The sequence below is a fragment of the Emys orbicularis genome, chromosome 2 (genome assembly GCF_028017835.1).
Source record: "Emys orbicularis isolate rEmyOrb1 chromosome 2, rEmyOrb1.hap1, whole genome shotgun sequence".
Taxonomy (NCBI): domain Eukaryota; kingdom Metazoa; phylum Chordata; order Testudines; family Emydidae; genus Emys; species Emys orbicularis.
Genome location: NC_088684.1, coordinates 77282982 through 77299407, shown reverse-complemented (window position 1 = coordinate 77299407; position 16426 = coordinate 77282982).

The following is a 16426-nucleotide window of genomic DNA, read 5'->3' as shown; positions in this document are numbered from 1 at the left end:
ACAGTATGTGATCAAGCAAGAAAGAGCGCTCCGGGACCAAGTTCCGTGGTCCTTGGAGAAGTGCAAGAGAGACCAGGCACAACGCTCCTGATCTAGCCAGTAGCCTTTGGGTGCCCTGCAGCCTGCGGGGTGCCCTTTAATCTGTGGATCCCCTTAACCCATCCACTCCCCAGAGCCTCTCCCCTGTCTCGCAAGTACAGTCACAATCACTGCAATCCGCCGCTCAGGTCTCCCCGAGGAGAAGCGTGTCTGGATAAGCAGGACTGGTGCTTGCACCCCTTTGTCTGCACCCTCCCCTGCCCGGCTGGGAGGAACTAGACCCCCTTCGCCCTGCCACCAGGATCCCCGGACCCGCGGTAAATCTCCCAGCACAGCCGCTATTAGCTGCCCCCTCCCGTCGGTCCTCACCTCCTAGCCCGGCCAATGCGGAACTCCCGCTCCTGTTTCCACCCGTGTTGCTGCACTTGCTCGGCTGCCAGTGCCTGTTGCGGGGGTCCAGCTGCCCGGCCCCAGCCAGCTCCCAGCCGCCCGCCAGGCGCGCTCCGGCCGCCGAGGACCTACCTTGGCCGGAGCCCGGGGGAAGTTGGCTAGAGGCGCCACATCCTCTCCGCGGGCGCGCACGCGGCATGCGAAGGGGCCTGTCCCAGCCCTTGCCCCAGCGACGGAGCTAAGGCAGCGGCCGCCGTGCAGGGACACCGCCGGCAGCAGCGCACAAAGCCACTGAAGGACTTTCCGCTTCTTCCTCGGCTTCCCCGGCTCCTGCTGGCGCGGGAGGGATTGCCATGGCAATGGCAACCCCAGTACGTCCCGCTCCGTCTAGGGGACTCCTCTTATAGCAGAGCGACGTGCGCAGGCTGGGAGGATCTGGGGGGAGTTTTCCGGTCTGCCCCCCCACCGCCACCACCCTGGGCTGACACTCAGAAGCCCCCGCGGCTTGCAAGGCGGCAGCGGACGGTGCCTGTGCCCTGCCTGGCTTTTCAGGCTTCGCTTTGCGGGAGGCGAACGCTGCGTTCACCTGGATGCCGACGGATCCTGCGGCTTGTCGGGCTCCAGCCTCCGAAGTGCGACCGACAAAATACAGGGGCGAGAGCGGCTTCTACTGAGCCCGAAAAGATCCAGATCCTGGCTTCAAGAGCCTGGGCGAGCGCTAGTACCCAGATCTGATACCTGCAGCCTGGCAATTGGAGACTCCCTAACCCAAATCGTACCATTTAAGTAGGAAACGAGGGTGGCCGCTCTTCTTGCGCTGAAAAATATCTGGACCTTTCTGCATCCTGCTGCCACAATAGCACTAGAAACACACACAAAACCCAGATCCTGCCAAATATTAACCCTAATCCCACGAAGTGTATTGTATTTAGGGTGGGGGACGGGGGAGGAATACAGCTGCTCCAACTACCAAAAAAAAAAAAACCCACGCGCACACACCCCAAATTCTATTTGGAAACGGGCACAAGAGTTTCACAATTCCACATCCATCGACCCAGCCTCTGGCTCCTGCTGGATCCAGCTCGCGTGGTTGGTTTGTGGTTTGTTTTGATGTAAACCCAAAGACCAGGGCCGGCTCCAGGCACCAGCTTACCAAGCAGGTGCTTGGGGCGGCCACTTCAGAGAGGGACGGCACTTCCAGCTGTTCCGCGGCAATTTGCCGGCGTGCTGTCCCTCACTCCTGCTCGGAGGGAAGGACCTCCCAGCCGCATTGCTGCCGCAGATCGGGATCGCGGCTTTTTTTGTTTGTTTGTTTTTGTCTTTTTTGTTTGTTTGTTTGTTTGTTTGGCTGCTTGGGGCGGCCAAAACCCTGGAGCCGGCCCTGCCAAAGACCCTACCAACTAAACAGAGAAGAAGGGCGGTTGCTCCCATTCCAGATCTCAATGAATTCCTGCTCAATAGCACTGCAAAGACACCTGGAGCCTGTCATTTTTGGTCCGAAGGCTTCATATTGTATCAAAATAGATAACACTTGCTGCTGCTCTTATTTGAGCACAAAAATTCAGGCTCCAATATTGGTGCAAGAACGAACACATTTCTGGCACCTAGTTCTTGCTGGATCCAGCTATTTAGTTAATACAGTATAATGTAGAGGTTTATGGTAGTAACAGAAGTCAAATGTAGCTGCATTTACTTATAAACATCCGATCCCCATACTAGAGATATGCAGTGGCTCAAATTTTTTTTACTGGTGACCCCTTTCACACAGCAAGCCTCTGAGTGCGACCCCCTCTTATAAATTAAAAAGACCTTTTAATATCTTTAACACCATTATACATGCTGGAGGCAAAGTGGGATTTGGGGTGGAGGTTGACAGCTCACAACCCCCATGTAATAACCTCGCGACCCCCGGTTTGAGAACCCCAATGGAAGATGTGTTCTAACTACTCTAGACTGCTGTGGGGAAAAAGTCTCCAATGAGGAGTTCATTAGCTAAAACCATATAGAATGATCGGCTACCTTCCTTTCACTGCCAAATCTCAAGTTTATGGTCTGAAATATGAAAATATCTAGGAAGATCAAGATGCCGTACCTGGATTACTGTGGCTTCATAGAAACTCAGTGCATTGGGTACAGATGGATTTGATGTAAAGGGATGACTACATCTGCTGTCTAGCCACAAGGTGCACCAGGGATGTGTTTTGCCTGGACTACTGGGACAGGATGCACCAAGATCCAGCTTTTCCACTGCAGGAGGAACAGTTAGAAAACAAGCATATTTACGTTGCACAATTTGGGACTTGCGGCCAAAAATCAAGCTGGATCCAGATGCTGGCGCTGGGTTTTGTAGCGCTTATGCTGTATCAAGTGTGTGATGTACCACGGGCTGGAATGTTGGAGGTGCGATGGGAGCAGCTGCACCTGTTCTCTATTCATGCCATGGAAGTTGGAGGACGAGGACCACATTGTTGGATGAATTCAGTAGGATCCACGCGCCAACCAGAGCGGGGGTGTTGCAGCATGATGGGCCAGCAGACGTCAGGGGCGGCTTTTAAGACTTGTTCTCAGTTTATGCACTAGTTTCTGCCGACAAGATTTGGCTAGGTCTAGGTGCCAGATCCAAGTTTTTGCAAGCGCTCATGCTCGGGGAAGCTTCATGGTCTGGCATTGTTTAGTGCAGGAGCAGCTGCTAGGCTTGTGCTCTGTTTGATTAAACGGTTTGGGAAATAGGGACCAAAAATAGACAGGATCCAGGCCAGGTAGCCACAACTTTATTCTTTTTCACTGTTTTTGCAGGCAGTGCTGCCCAGGCTCCTGTGCGGTCTCATCCCCCGCAGCTTCCCTTCTCCTTGGGGCTGCCAAAGACACTGGTTGCGCCTAATGTTTAAGACCATTACAACAAGCAAAGGGGTTTTTCCGGGGGATTTCCCCCCCCCACACACACTTTATTGCAAGAGCGAGAGGAGAGGTGGGGGCGGGCTGCAATCGGAGTTACAGACAGGGTGATGCCTGGAGGCTCTTTTCCTTGCAAGTATCAGAGGGGTAGCCATGTTAGTCTGAATCTGTAAAAAGCAACAGAAGGTCCTGTGGCACCTTTAAGACTAACAGAAGTATTGGGACCATAAGCTTTTGTGGGTAAGAACCTCACTTCTTCAGATACAAGACATCTCTTGCATCTGAAGAAGTGAGGTTCTTACCCACGAAAGCTTATGCTCCCAATACTTCTGTTAGTCTTAAAGGTGCCACAGGACCCTCTGTTGCTTTTTCCTTGCAAGTGGCTTTCGGCCACAAGCCCAGGATCCGCGCCAGGTAGACCTGAGAGGGGGAGCCAGCGATCGGTTGAGGGGAGGAAGGGAATGGATAGAAAGCAGAGCCAGGCAAAAAGAAGGTCGCATTCAGGAATGTAACGTCCACCACATTCCCCCGAGCTTTGCCAATAAGGGGCCGCTCCAGCGGGGAGCTGCCGGGGGATGGGTTGTGTGAGAAGCAGACACTGGGGGGGGCGGGGGAGAGCAGGCGCATGAAGCGTTAACATGCCCGGGCCCAGACTCCGCCACGTGAGGAGCCGCACTGCTCCCTCCCCCCCCCCCCCCCCACCCGGAAACACCCCGCAGACCCCGGTTGTCTCCACGTGCCTCGCCCGCCCCCGGGAGGGATGACGGCAGAGACACCTCACTGCTCACGAGCCGCCTCGCGCTAGCGCTGCGCGAGCCTCGCACACACGCTCGGGGAACAGGGGCGGGTTTGAGAGCGGCACAAGGATGCAACCTGCTGGCTCTGGGCAGAACCACCTGCGGCTCGCTGCCTGCCCGGAGCAGCACCGCCGGCCAGAGCCAGGGTGCCTGGCCTCCTTGGGCTAGGCGAGGCTATGCCTCAGAGCCTGGAGGCTCAGCCTACACCTCCCCACCTCAGTTGCCTTTCCAGATATTAGAGAGCCAAGGTAGGAGAAGAGAGAAGAGAGAGAGCTTTTCTTGGACCAACTTATGGGGAGAGAGAGAGAATGAATAGCTTTCCAGCTATAGAGCTCTTCTGCAGGGCTGGGAAACTCCGGGTCACTGCTAAATACAAGGTTGGAACAGATTGTGACTACTTACACTGTGACTAAACATATTTCAAGGGACCATTCAAGGTGAAGTGGCCAGTTAACACCCCTCCAGACATAGAGCGGAAAGGAAGGAGAAGCATGGGAGGCTAGGGGCAGTGGGTTACACGCTGTTGCAACAACTATAGGTCCAGATATTAATACTTGGTTGCTGGTTCCAGCCCTGCCAGGTGCTGTGCCCTGCACGTGAGGCTTTCACTCAGAGAGAGATTTGGTGCAAGTGATGGGTAACTTCGTGTTTCCTCCAGGCCTTAGTGTTCCTTTCCCAACACAGAGCAGCAATTCTGGCAGTGTCCACACCTACAGAAGCGCTTCAGGGGCCAGTGTGTTGTTCCAATGCAGAGTCAGCCAGGGGAATATGAAAACTGCTTAACTGTTCACATTTCATAGCAAAGCCATGAGGTGTATTTTCATTTCACTTTCACTAAATTATTCACTTGTCATAAAGCATCAAGAGAAATGTGTTGGCCTCCAAAGTATGTGCAAGAGAACTGATTTTGAAAGGATGCCAAAGGTATTGTGGGGGAAAGAAAAACAAACAAACAAAAACAAAAAACGCCTACATACAACATCCTAAAATGAAGTCAGTTACAGTACAGTTGCCTTTATTCATTTGCTCTAAATCCCTAGGAAAAACAAATGTAAAAAGAAGAACCACACATTATTAAAGTGAGCTCAACAAATCATTGGTTGCTCTTTATCATTTGTTATGGTGAAAGGGAGAAAAGTGAACAGAAAAATTGTGTGAACAAGCTGTGTTTCAGCATGAAGTCAGTCATTTTCAAAAGGACAAATGGGAAGAAATAGAAGCAACACAAAAAAGAAAAACAAGTCCTCTGAACACACTTTCTAATGTTCATATATGATGGAATGAAAATTAATGTTTATATCATATCACCATTTTTAAGTGGTTTTAGGCACTAAAACTAATTAAACACTGTCTTTTACAAACACACACACACACACACACACACACACAGTAAAAATGAATTAAGAGTAGACAGCCTACATATTCTTAATGAAATTCAAATACATTGTATATATTGCAGTATTGCCAACAGATACCACCATTCATTCAAACACAAGATTCACACACAAGAAAATAAAGGTCACGATCTTGCAAACAGTTAAGCACATGCTTAACTTTACATTTGAGAGACAATGGGACTGCTCATGTGCATCAAGTTAAGTGTGTGTCTACACTAGAAACTTCAAAGCGGTGCAAGAACTGATCTGACTGAGAGCAAACTAAGGAGGGTTGGTCAGTAGAAACTGAGCCCCCTCTCCATCCGAGGAGTGACAACGAGTAAAGGGTTGCAGGATCAGAGATATAATTGGCAAGTCAAACACTGAACATGAACTACCACCCCTTATTAAACAAGTAGCCGTATGCCTTCAACATGGCTGCTCAGTTCTTAAAGAGCCACTAAGGCCTGGTCTACACTAGGAGTTTATGTCGAATTTAGCGCCGTTACATCGAATTAACTCTGCACCCATCCACACCACGAAGCTATTTAGTTCGACATAGAGGTCTCTTAAATTTGACTTCTGTACTCCTCCCCAACGAGGGGAGTAGCACTAAATTCGACATGGCCATGTCGAATTAGGCTAGGTGTGGATGGAAATCGACGCTAATAGCTCCGGGAGCTATCCCACAGTGCACCACTCTGTTGACGCTCTGGACAGCAGTCCGAGCTCGGATGCTCTGACCAGCCATACAGGAAAAGCCCCGGGAAAATTTGAATTCCTTTTCCTGTCTGGGCAGTTTGAATCTCATTTCCTGTTTGGACATCGTGGCGAGCTCAGCAGCACTGGCAACGATGCAGAGCTCTCCAGCAGAGATGGCCGTGCAATCTCAGAATAGAAAGAGGGCCCCAGCATGGACTGATCGGGAAGTGTTGGATCTGATCGCTGTGTGGGGCGATGAGTCCGTGCTTTCCGAGCTGCGCTCCAAAAGACGGAATGCAAAGATCTACGAGAAGATCTCTAAAGCCATGGCAGAGAGAGGATACAGCCGGGATGCAACGCAGTGCCGCGTGAAAATCAAGGAGCTGAGACAAGGCTACCAGAAGACCAAAGAGGCAAACAGACGCTCCGGATCCCAGCCCCAGACATCCCGTTTCTACGAGGCACTGCATTCCATCCTAGGTGCGGCCGCCACCACTACCCCACCACTGACTGTGGACTCTGAGGATGGGATATTGTCGACGGCCGCTTCCTCGGACATGTTAGCGGACGGGGAAGATGAGGAAGAAGATGAGGAGGACGAGGCAGTCGACAGCGCTTACAAGGCTGATTTCCCCGACAACCAGGATCTCTTCATCACCATTACAGAGATCCCCTACCAACCATCCCCAGCCGTTAACCCGGACACGGAATCAGGGGAAGGATCAGTCAGTAAGTGTTTAAAACATCTAGACATTTATTTTTTACAGAACAGGAATATTAACAATATTAACAATGGGTTTTGCATGATTACTTTGCCCTAGGCGCTTAACGGTTCAGTCCCTGGCAGTGCAACTACTAAAAAAAAAAATCTAACAATGTCCGGTTTAGCATGATTGTTCTGCCCAAGCCGCTCTACTGTTTAGTCCCTGCCAGTGCAGCTACAGTAAAATCCTGTCTATATGTCCGGGGATAGAGCAGAAATGGACATCCATGGACATCTCCACGAAGCTCTCCTGGAGGTAATTGGAAAGCCTTTGCATCAGGTTCCTGGGGAGAGCGGCCTTATTCGGTCCTCCGTAGTAGCAAACATTTCCGCGCCAGGAGACAAGCAAGTACTCCGGGATCATTGCCCTGCAGAGCATGGCGGCATACGGCCCTGGTCTTTGCAGGCTTTCCCGAAGCATCCTTTCTTTTTCCGTCTCTGAAATCCTCATCAGAGTGATGTCGCTCATGGTGACCTGCTTTGAATTAGGTAGGGGAATGTTAGTATTGGGACTGCTTGCCTGTTCCTTTACAGAACTGTAACCGGCGGTTTACAGCCACGCGGTGGAGGCGGGAGAGGGGCAGCATACAGGGATCTTTCCCTGGGACAGCCGTGAGGGGGTGGGGCAGGGGCAGAGTTCATGCTTGCCGGATTGCTGGCAGCAGGGACTGGCATTGCTTTCAATGTGAAAGGAGGCCAGTGCTACTATTAAAGTTTTAAGCAGCCACAAGTCTACGGCTTACCATGTCGGCCTGCTACACAAATTCCGGTGTCCTGCCCCGCTTCTCTGATGTGCACTGCAAGACCCCAGGCACTGAATGCGAAGGCCGAAAATTCTACCTTGTCCTGAGTGCGCATGTGATAGGTGCTGTGCATGGTCTTGTTCACAGAGAAAGACTATGTTCTTTGTTCACAACGAAATTTATCTTTCTGAGGAATTCACTCCCTTTTTCCCATTCCACAGCTGCGACTGTCTCCCAACCCAGCCTGGCATCACACTCCCAGAGGCTAGCGCAGATTAGGCGTAGGAAGAAGAGGACACGGGAGGACATGTTCTCGGAACTTATGGGCTGCTCCCGAGCCCAGGCAGCCCAGCAGACCCAGTGGAGGGAGAACTTGTCCCAAATGCACCGATCACACATGGAACGGGAGGAGAGGTGGCGGCAGGAAGACCAGCAGGCGACTCAAACGCTGCTTGGACTAATGAGGGAGCAAACGGACACGCTCCGGCGCCTTGTGGATGGGGGGGAGGGATAGCTCAGTGGTTTGAGCATTGGCCTGCTAAACCCAGGGTTGTGAGTTCAATCCTTGAGGGGGCCACTTAGGGATCTGGGGCAAAATCTGTACTTGGTCCTGCTAGTGAAGGCAGGGGGCTGGACTCGATGACCTTTCAAGGTCCTTTCCAGTTCTAGGAGATGGGATATCTCCATTAATTATAATTATTATTTATTATATTATGTTCTGCAGGACCGGAGGCAGGAGGACAGAGCCCCGCTGCAGTCTCTCTCTAACCGCCCTCCCCCACCACCAAGTCCCATACCCCCCTCACCCAAAGTCCAAAGAAGGAGGGGCGGCAGAGTCCGTGAAAACTCTCACTCCACCCCTGCAGACTGCTCTACTACTAGAAGGCTCTCATTCCCCAAAATTTGACAAGTCCTTTCCTTCCCGCCTCACCCAAGCCCCCGTCCAAGTTTCACCCCCCAGTTTCATGTGTAGTTGCTAATAAAAAATACGTTTCTGTTAATTACGGTTTCCATCATGTTCTTTTAGAGGAGAGTCTGTCTGAAGGGGGGAAGGGGGTTGGTAATTGGACAGGACAGTCACCTTTACCAGGGTACAGAGGCGGGGGCAGGTTCAGCAGCAGGGCACACACACATTGCAGTCACTAGTTACCCTGGTCAGTCTGGTAGGTGGTTTTAGTGTTCTGTGGTGGGTGGGGGGTGCTCTGTGACTTTGTGGCGGGGGAGGGCAGTTACAGATCTTATGCAGCGGTCCTTATCCTGGATCACAGAGCCACGCAGCAGGGGATCTGTAACCGTCCTCCCCCTGCCACAAAGTCACATAGCCCCCCCACACACAGAGTCCCGAACAGGAGGGGTGGCAGGCTCCGTTGAAACCACCAGTCCACCACTGCGGAGCCTGTCATTCCTGGAGTTTAGAAGCGTCATTTGCATCACTACACTACACCCGCTCCCCACCACAGTCTGCGTCCCAGTTTCAACACTTTCCCACGAAAACAGTAATAAAGAAAACGGTGTTCATTAACAAAATTCAAGTGATTTTATTTTTAAACGTGTGTTGTAAGGGGGGGAACGGGGTATGTAACTGGAGAGGATACTGAACATTTAGTGGGTAAAGAAACGGGGGCAGGTTCAGCTTCTCTGTACACAAACTGAAAAGTCACAGGTTACCCTGCTCACTCAGGAACCTAGCTTTCAAAGCCTCCCGGATGCACAGCGCGTCCCGCTGGGCTCTTCTAATCGCCCGGCTGTCTGGCTGGGCGTAATCAGCAGCCAGGCTATTTGCCTCAACCTCCCACCCCGCCATAAAGGTCTCCCCCTTGCTCTCACAGAGATTGTGGAGCACACAGCAAGCTGCAATAACAATGGGGATATTGGTTTCGCTGAGATCACAGCGAGTCAGTAAGCTTCTCCATCTCCCCTTGAGACGGCCAAAAGCACACTCCACCACCATTCTGCACTTGCTCAGCCGGTAGTTGAAGAGTTCTTTTTCAGTGTCCAGGGCGCCAGTATAGGGCTTCATGAGCCAGGGCATTAGCGGGTAGGCTGGGTCCCCGAGGATGACTATAGGCATCTCCACATCCCCAAGAGTTATTTTGTGGTCCGGGAAGTAAATACCTTCCTGCAGCCATCTAAACAGACCTGAGTTCCTGAAAACACGAGCGTCATGAACCTTGCCCGGCCATCCGACGTTGATGTTTGTAAAACGTCCCCTATGGTCCACCAGTGCTTGCAGCACCATTGAAAAGTAGCCCTTTCGGTTGATGTACTGGCTGGCCTGGTGGTCTGGTCCCAGGATAGGGATGTGAGTTCCATCTATAGCCCCACCGCAGTTTGGGAATCCCATCGCGGTGAAGCCATCTATGATGACCTGCGCGTTTCCCAGGGTCACTACCTTTGAGAGCAGTACCTCAACGATTGCGTTGGCTACTTGCATCACAACAACCCCCACTGTAGATTTGCCCACGCCAAAGTGGTTCGCGACTGACCGGTAGCTGTCTGGCGTTGCAAGCTTCCAGAGGGCTATGGCTACTCGCTTCTGGACAGTCAGGGCTGCTCGCATCCGGGTGTCATTGCGCTTCAGGGCAGGGGACAGCAACTCACAAAGTTCCATGAAAGTCCCCTTCCGCATGCGAAAGTTTCGCAGCCACTGTGATTCATCCCAGACCTGCAGCACTATGCGGTCCCACCAGTCCGTGCTTGTTTCCCGGGCCCAGAATCGCCGTTCCACAACATCAACATGACCCATTGCCACCGTGATGTCCTTGGCGCTGGGTCCCGTGCTTTCTGACAGGTCTGTGCTATTCTCAGACTTCAGGTCCTCACCGCGGTGCCATAGCCTCCTCGCCTGATTTCTCTGCATCTGCCTCTGGGAAAGGTGGATGATAAGCTGCGAGGTGTTGACAACGGCCACAACTGCAGCGATGGTCGCAGCGGGCTCCATGCTCGCAGTGCTGTGGCGTCCGCGCTGTCACTGACCAGAAAAGTGCGTGAACTGATTTCCCGCCGGCGCTTTCAGGGAGGGAGGGCGGTAGTGACGGACGGATGACGACAGTTACCCAAAAGCACCCTCGACACATTTTTTTCCCCAGAAGGCATTGGCGGCTCGACCCAGAATTCCAATGGGCAGCGGGGACTGCGGGAACTGTGGGATAGCTGCCCACAGTGCACCGCTTCCAATGTCGACGCTTTCCCCGTTAGTGTGGACTCACAAAGTCGAATTACTGTCCTTAGTGTGGACACACACGTTCAACTTTGCAATATCGATTCCACATATTCGATTTAAGTAAAATCGAACTACTCTCGTAGTGTAGACATACCCTAAGAGTATGAATGACAAGTGGCTGTGTGATTATTCTGGTTAGTTTTTGCTTTTAAAGATGTCGAATTATATTGATAGAGATGTTGAGGATGACAATTTTGGCTTCTGAATCTATTTCTGTTCTAAGCTTGATGTTTATTCCCCCATTAAAAAAGAAACAATTTGATGAAATCATTTTCTAATTATGTGTTCTTTAGACAATTATATACACTAGCTAAACAATCTAGCCAAATGTTTGTTTTCAAAGAGAACTATATATCAGTTGTCAAGCTTGTTCCTGTTTTCATTTAATTCAGTGATGACAAAAAAACACCAAACTTTTACTTCAATGAAGTTAATGTCAAATGTTAATTCAGTAATTATCACAAACCTATAACAAATTAGGTGGTAAGAAAGTGGGTCCCTCTTCCTACTGTGGAGATTATTGATGTTATTTCAACCTTTTCATAACTGGTGTATGTATTCATAGACTTAGTTTATTCTGGCCCTGGTGGCTTACTAGTCATATGGGATGTTCTCTTTACAAACATATACATAGACCATCATACAGGTCTCTAAATAAAACAAATACATGACCTAATAGCAGGAGGTCAATATTAGGTAGTCTACACCCATCTTCAAAAGCATTTTACTAGCCAAACTGAGAGAAATATCTATATTGTACCAACCAGGAAACAGTCTTCCATATTTTAAGTAAAATTACACAGATATTAAGACATTGCTTAACAGATGTTGTCAGGAAGCCATCATGTGGAGCAGCCAATGATTTCTGCACCTGCATATAAATTGTTAGGCCCTTTCCTTATGCCAGCCAGAGCTCTTCACTCTACAAGAACTCTCCTCCCTAGCCGAATTCTTGAGCTTGACTCTCACACCATGTTCCTTTCCTCTGCTCAGCTAGGCTTAAACACCAATGCCTCTTCCCATTCTATCTGCCCTCAGATGACTGGCTGAATAGGATGTGAACAGATAAAAAATTAAGCTTTTTGTATTCCTTCTACCAAGCCATCTTTAAGTAGGCAACACTTAGAATTCAGAAACTGCCAATCATTCAGGAAATTTTAAAGCTAGAATATTGCATGGATAGCAAATTACTCCAAAACTATGGACCGTGCCTACTTTAGCAAGGAGATCTGAAAACAAAAGTTTGAGTCACAAACGAATGGACTATCAGTACACCTAAGTGTATTTAAATGAAAGCACCAAATACCAGATAATTGGTACTTGGTCCACTTGGTGCCCTAAAAATCTACTGGTTGAATAGTCAGTATCCCAAAGATTTACAGATCCCTGGCTTTTGGAGTCTGAGAACCATAGGCATAGTTCCCTCTATTGTTACGCATTGTGGGGCCCAGTATTGGTCAGTTTGCCACCAACTACATTACAGTTGAGACAAACTGTCCATCTAGGGTACTTGTGGCTCCCTTTGCAGTAGGGTCTGAGCACCTCACAAATCTTTAATGTATTTATTCTCAACATCCTTGAGATGTAGGGAAGTGCTATCATTCCCATTTTACAGATGCGGGAAACTGACCGAGAGACCAAGTGAATTGCCCAAAGTCACACAGGAAGCCTGGGGGAGAGCAGGGGACTGAAGCCGTGTCCCAAACTAGGACATTAACTACTGGACCATCTGTACCCAAGAACCCCATAATGCCAACTGGTAAGGAAGTTACAAGAATATCTTGATTCTGGGGTATGCATTCTGGTTCAGCAAAGAATGTCATATAAGGTCTTAAATGAAAGCTGGGGTCACATTGGACATTTATAACAATATTAATGAAATTTATGTACAGGTATTATGTAAGGAGCTGTAATTATACAACACACACACATACACCAAAAATATGTTTAAGGCTATATCAAGGCATTAATCACCAGCAGAGGTGAAAAGATATTTTCCTCCAGACAGGCAATCAGAAGTCTAGATTTCTATCAGCACATAAATTAAGCATTGTAAAGTAACAATGGATGTCCATTTACACACAGGCAGATGTTTACAAAGAAATGTAAAGTCAACAAGGAAGCAGTACTCAAAAAAAAACCCTAGCCATGTGTGGTTATCCTGTCTGAAGGCAGACAATGAACTTTGGGAGGTATATATAGGAGTCAGTGCTTAATTTGTAGTGAAAGAGGTGCCAGGGCTCAAGCAATCTTTTTACATTCATAACTGATGCAGCAAGCCCAGAGGTACCAGGGCTATGAACTGCCAAAACTAGAGGTGGCAGGTTTAAGCCCCGGCAAGTCCTGGCACAAATTAAGGACTGGTAGGAGGTGAAGAAGACACCCCCTCATCCTGCACATAGGAAGTAAAGAGACAATGTATTTACATTCATGAAGAGAAGATCCCAGCCAACCTTGGTTGAAAACGCTGCAAAGGACTTTAAACAAGACGATAACCTGTTAGTTAAGTCCAGTCTCTAGAAAGCATGTTTTTAATGTGTTTTATATACAACCTTTTGTTTCCAATACCCTTACTCATTATCACTTGAATCTTGTATACTAGACTTATCCATGTTTTCACTATAAATAGATCGCAACGCAGTGATTTTATGCAAAGTGCTGGTCCTGAGCTGACTCTTACAAGCTGATGTGTACTGTTCCTTTGGGGAGAGCAGAGCTGTTATTCTGTGGGTGTTCAGTGGAGACGGGGCTGGACACTACAAAGGGATTCAGGGATTGGGGTGTATCTTTTGTTAGCCTGTGTGACGCATGGCTAGAAAGGGTTAAACATCCTGCAAAATAAATAACCCTCAAAAAGACAAGTAGGGAGATAATGTTTGTTTATTTACATATGTATGAGTAGGGTCCACAATGTAATCAACAGTCCCTGTCTATGCTGTATTTGGATATCATTTAACTGAATTGTAACATGGGATCTCTCAGGATATCTCGGTATTCATCTCTCTCTTTGAAATGTACTGTGAATGGTGGAGGAAAAAGCAAATGGCCTTATGTTAATTCATATAGCTAAGTACCGGTGATGAATTTCCTTCAGTCATCCTAATTACCCTTTGTTCCCTGAGGAAATCCCAACTTGTCAAAGAGGACATGAAATTGTATAGAAGATCCTTGGGTCCTGATTCTGTCATCTCAGATCTGCTTAGACTTCATCAGGGGAAGTTTGAGTCACAAGACTGAGGTCCCAGTTATTCTGGTACACCCTGAATATGAGATTTGAACATTGGACTATGACCTATGAACTGAATTCTAAAGGAACTCTTCGCAACTACAAAGCTCACCATCTCTGCTATGAATCTGCACCTCAATTAATTGAGCGCATGTCTGTATGTATATTGATCTTTTAACCATACTCTTTTGTGTTTTTTAATAAGTTTTAGTTTAGTTAATAAGAATTGGCTGTAGCATGTATTTGGGTAATATCTGAAACATTCATTAACCTCATTCATTAAAAAGTGTCCGATCCTTTGGGATTGGTAGAACCTTCTCTTTTATATGATGAAATAAGATTCACAGAAATTATCATATTTGACATGGGTACCCGGATGGAGGCCAGAGGCTGGATCACTTTAAGGGAACTGTGTTGTTTGGACTTCTGAGTAACCAGTAAAGGTAATAAAGAAGCTGTTATATGCTGGGTTAGTGAATTTAAGTATTGGAATATCCACCAGCTTTTGGGGGGTTGGCTGCCCCATTATTTGCAGTTCACCCTAATCGAGTGACCACAGCTGGCTCCCCACTGGGACCCCGGGTCAGTCTGCAAGACAAAATAATGGCTGGCAGAGGGCAGAGACGAGTGCTTGAGTGGCTAATGGGCTGCTGGTGTCAGGGAGCAAACACCCATCTAAGCACAAGCAAGACACTGCCCTGGTGACAAGGTGACTCTTAGCCCTGGGTACCCTGAGACCATCACACCATCCTTCCTCTCTACTCTCTCCACACCAGCTACCTGCAGCTGAGCCAGCTTCCTCAGCTGAGCAGCCAGAGGATCAGCTTGACTAGAGGTTACAGTCTCACGTCTAAATAGCTGAAGGGCAGAGCGCTCCAGTGGACTAGATACAGGATTGAGAACACTACATCCTGCACTCTAACCCTGGCTTTGATACGGACACTTTTTGTGGGATCAATCAAGTTATTTAACCTTCCTGTCCTCCTTTCCTCAGCTGTAAAATGGGGGAGAGTAGTATTTACACACTTTACAGCCCTATTCTAAAAATTCACTAGGATGTACAGTCACGCCCAATCTAGCCACCAAGAAAATGCTGAGATGCTGGTGGCCCACAAATCCTCAGCTTAATTGGATAACTGTCCTTTTCCATTTTTTTTCTAAATGTGGGTAACTATGCATAGAGTCCAGAGTAAGTAGCCTGGGCTCCATATCGGAACTACCATACTGAATCAGACCTAGAGTCCCCCTAGGTCAGTGTCCTGTTTCTGGCAGATGCTTCAGAGGAAGGAGTAAGAATCTCATGGTAGGCAGATGTGGGATAATCTGCCCTCCCACATTAAATCTCATCCTTATTTCTCAGATATGGAGATTAGCTTCAACCCTGAAGCACTACATAGCTAGCAGGCCTATATGGGGCCCTAAAGGTTACATATACTACACAAAAAAAGTGTCTGAGTGGGTTAGTTAAGTTTGGGGAAGATCACAAGAATCAGATCACTAATCCACATCAGAAGCATCAGGCCATCCTTATGGAGAGTAGCATGATCATAGTGGACAGGAGTGGATACAATTTGGTTGAAGGCAGCAAAGAGATTTGTTTTACAAATGCAACCAAAAATTCTAAGTTCCCCACCAGATCTGGCCTAAGGTAGGAAAACACCAATTTTTGCCAGAGTCTGCCACACGTGATTTGATTTTCTTGTAGACAAAAGAGTATTTTTCTTGAAGTCTGTGGACATTATGTAACTTTTTCCTATTGACGTAACATAGGGTTTCATTTTCTTACACATCTCAGCTCCACTTAGAGTGTATATGGGGAAAAAAGTCAAACTACCCTATTCAGATGCTGTTCAGCATTCAGTAATGTGATATGATAGGCTACAAATGAATTCTTGGCTCATGTGCCTTGGCACCTATTTATTGTGTTTTCTACGTGAAATGCTAGAAAGCCTTTAAAGAGAAACATTGCAGGTGCCTCATGGTTGTTTCTATTGTTGACCCTTGTGGTGTTACTCTCACTCACATTTCCTGATGTCCCATGAAGATCAGGGCCGGCTCTAGGTTTTTTGCCGCCCCAAGCAAAAAAATTTTTGGCTGCCCCCCCAGCCCACCAGTGCCCCCCCCACCCGCACCCCCTGCTGCCCCAGCACTGGGCTCTCTCTTCCCCCCCTGCACCCCTTGCCACCCCAGCACTGGGCTCCATCCCAAACGTGGGATCCGCTACCAGCACACGGCGGCCAAGCCCTGGCCCAGCCGTGACTGTCCCCATGCG